The following is a 3,786-nucleotide window of genomic DNA, read 5'->3' on the forward strand; positions in this document are numbered from 1 at the left end:
GTTAGAAGAGCTGACTAGTGAAAGCCTGAAGTTAAAGCCACAGAGCCATCACTGTGCCAGGGACAAGGGCAGTCTTGCTGCTGACCCTGAGTAAGAGCTACAAGTTTGAAGCAGAAGTAAACATTGAAGTGCTCTAGACTTTTGCTGCCCAGTTTGGTAGCCACTGCTCATGTGTGACTATTTACATCTACTTAGTTAATTAAAATTAACTAAAATTTAAAATTTAGTTTTTTAGTCATATTAGAAATATTTCAAGGACTCAGTAGCCACGTGGCTAGGGACTAGCGTGTATTCGTACAATAAGAACACTTCCATTATCACGGAAAGTTCTATTGGCAATGCTGATCCAGACCACAGCAGCTTCAGAAAACAGAATGTCTACCTAGAAAGCAAGCTCCATGAAGGCAGGAATGGTCTCTGTCTTAAGTACCACCACATCTCTAGAACAACACCTGGCATGTAACATATGCTCAGTGAGTCTTGTTGAGTAAATTATTAAATGACCTTAAAAGTCCTGAAATGAGTGAATAATTAAGTGAATTAGGCAACAATGAGACTCTGTGATATTGCAAACCTCATTTATGAAAAAATTATAATTACATGGAAATTGTGTAAAGTGCCTGAGACTCTATGCCAATCCTTACACCCATTCTCCTCTTCCTCTTTAGGAACAGAACAGAACCCTGAATTTTCACTGAACACAACTCCACACACCATAAGAGATTATAGTTGGCCAGGTGTGGTGGCTCACACCTGTAATTCTAACATTTTGGGAGGCTGAGGGGGTGGATCACTTGAGGCCAGGAGTTCGAGACCAGCCTGGTCAACATAGTGAAACCCTGTCTCTACTAAAAATACAAAAATTAGCCGGACATGGTGGCACACATTTGTGGTCCCAGCTACTCAGGAGGCTGAGGCATGAGAATCGCTTAAACCCAGGAGGGGGAGGTTGCAGTGAGCCGAGATGGTGCCACTGTACTCCACTTGGGCAACAGAGTGAAATTTTGTCTCGAAAAAAAAAATTATAGTTCCCTGCCCCCTTTGCAATTAAGTTTCACCACGCTAGTAATTGTTATCAAGTAAGATGAAAGCAAAAGCGCTATATGGCACCTTTGGAAAATCTCTTAAAAGGGAAAGTGATCAGTTTTCCCCCTCCTTTCTCTTTTCCTGTCCCCTGGAATAGAAATGCAATGCTAGAGCTGTGTTGTCCAGTATGTCATCCACATGTGGCTATTGAGATTAACTTATTAAAAGTAAATAAATTAAAAATTCACTTTGTGGGTCTCACTTGCCATACTTCAAGTGCTCTGTAGACACTACCATATTTTTTCCCTATACCATAATGCTCAGAAGCATTGCCATATTGAACTGCACAGATATACAATATCTCCATCAGGGCTGGACTTTCTGCCCCTGAACTTTTTTAATTCTATCTCATTAAAAGTTCCTTTTTTTCCTGTTATATGCAGTCAAACCTATACCTAAATGAATACAAATAATTAATGGACAGAGGATACAAAATTATATATCTGAGTAGTTTACAGCACTTTACTAATTTTTCTTTAAAGAAAGCATATTATATTGATTCTCTTAAAAATACATTTTTGATGTTGTGAGAAAATCAATGACCAAGAGCTAACTACATGTTCTCCAGTGCTAAGTGGTATAATTAGATGATACTACTTTTGTTCATTGAGAAGACATTTTTAAAATTTTACAACATTCTCTGTCTCATAAAACAATGAAAAAAAATGTTTTCCTTTAACTTCTGTGCTTCCTTCAGCAAGGCCAGAACAAAGTGAGTTATCAGCTCTCAACAGATCTAAGTCTCAGCTCTCTTGAGGGTTGAGAGGTAGGTGACATGATCCCTAAGAATTTTGACCATTCGGTTAGAGTAGATATTATCTGCCTATGCAGTATCCAACCACTCAGAGTTCACTGATGGTGTCCTATCCACAGCTCTCAGAGAGGAAACCAAGCCTGCCCCTGAGTAAGGGACTTCTACCACAACCTGCATCCTAAAGTCCTAGCCTGCTTTAATACAAGCAAGATAGCAAGAGAAAGGAAGGGTGACTTCACTGTGTTTAGTTCGGGAGCAGATGTTTTAAAATATACATTAACAAGATATGAAAGCATTTAGCATAAAAAAGTATAGGGAAGCTATTTTACAGTCAACATCTATTTAACAAATACTAAGTGAGTACCTATGATGCGCCAGGGAGATGGTCTAACAGAGAATGCTTACGTTCAGAGAAGCAATGCAGCGTGCAACAGAGAATGTGTATTGAACTACCTTAGAATGCTTGAACGCTTTTGGGGTGGAATCAAGGCCTATTCTGAGTAGCTCTACAGGACAGAATGATCATTGCGTGGGCAGAGATGCAGTCATCACACAAAATAAAATTAATCACCAGACTGGCTGCTCTGAAAAGCCATCTTTGCATTGTTCCTCGTCTGCCTCCTCGCTCCGCGGACTCGGGCAGATTTATCGCCAGAGTCGCTGAACTCTCGCTTTCTTTTTAATCCCCTGCATCGGATCACCGGCGTGCCCCACCATGTCAGACGCAGCCGTAGACACCAGCTCCGAAATCACCACCAAGGACTTAAAGGAGAAAAAGGAAGTTGTGGAAGAGGCAGAAAATGGAAGAGACGCCCCTGCTAACGGGAATGCTGAGAATGAGGAAAATGGGGAGCAAGAGGCTGACAATGAGGTAGATGAGGAAGAGGAAGAAGGTGGGGAGGAAGAGGAGGAGGAAGAAGAAGGTGATGGTGAGGAAGAGGATGGAGATGAAGATGAGGAAGCTGAGTCAGCTATGGGCAGGCGGGCAGGTGAAGATGATGAGGATGACGATGTTGATACCAAGAAGCAGAAGACCAACGAGGATGACTAGACAGCAAAAAAGTAAAAGTTAAACTAAAAAAAAGCCCTCCGTGACCTATTCACCCTCCACTTCCCGTCTCAGAATCTAAACGTGGTCACCTGCGAGCAGAGAGGCCCGCCGGCCCCCCACCGTGGGCAGTGCCACCTGCAGATGACACGCGCTCTCCACCGCCCAACCCAAACGATGAGAATTTGCAACAGGGGAGGAAAAAAGAACCAAAACTTCCAAGACCCTGCTTTTTTTCTTAAAAGTGCTTTAAAAAGGAAATTTGTTTGTATTTTTTATTTACATTTTATATTTTTGTACATATTGTTAGGGTCAGCCATTTTTAATGATCTCGGATGACCAAACCAGCCTTCAGAGCTGACTTTACTTGTGGTGTGACCATGTTCATTATAATCTCAAAGGAGAAAAAACAAACTTGTAAAAAAAGCAAAAACAACAACAGAAAAACAATCTTATTCCGAGCATTCCAGTAACTTTTTTGTGTATGTACTTAGCTATACTATAAGTAGTTGGTTTGTATGAGATGGTTAAAAAGGTCAAAGATAAAAGGTTTGCTTTTTCCCTTTTTTGTCTATGAAGTTGCTATTTTTTTTTTTTTTTTGGCCTGTTTGATGTATGTGTGAAACAATGTTGTCCAACAATAAACAGGAATTTTATTTTGCTGAGTTGTTCAAAAAAAAAAAATTAGTAACCAGTTCTAATAATGAAGATGAGGATGGCTAATACTTATTGATGACCATGTTCTTTTCTAAAAGCTTTTCGGGTATATTATCTGATTTAATATTCAGAATAATCCCTTTTTTTCTTTTTTTGAGACGGTGTCTCACTCTGTCACCCAAGCTGAGTACAGTGGCACTATGTTGGCTCACTGGAACCTCCACCCCCCGGGTTCAAGCGA

The 3,786-nt window shown here is 40.6% G+C and overlaps 1 pseudogene across 1 annotated transcript; it reads left to right on the forward strand.

The window, feature by feature from the left end:
- The first annotated feature begins 2,414 nt into the window (after positions 1 to 2,414).
- LOC712404 (prothymosin alpha pseudogene) lies at positions 2,415 to 2,920 on the forward strand (annotated as a pseudogene). Its single transcript, XR_013404512.1, has one exon. The product of XR_013404512.1 is annotated as a prothymosin alpha pseudogene (transcript).
- The last annotated feature ends 866 nt before the right edge of the window (positions 2,921 to 3,786 follow it).

This window comes from Macaca mulatta, chromosome 14, assembly GCF_049350105.2.
Source record: "Macaca mulatta isolate MMU2019108-1 chromosome 14, T2T-MMU8v2.0, whole genome shotgun sequence".
NCBI lineage: Eukaryota > Metazoa > Chordata > Mammalia > Primates > Cercopithecidae > Macaca > Macaca mulatta.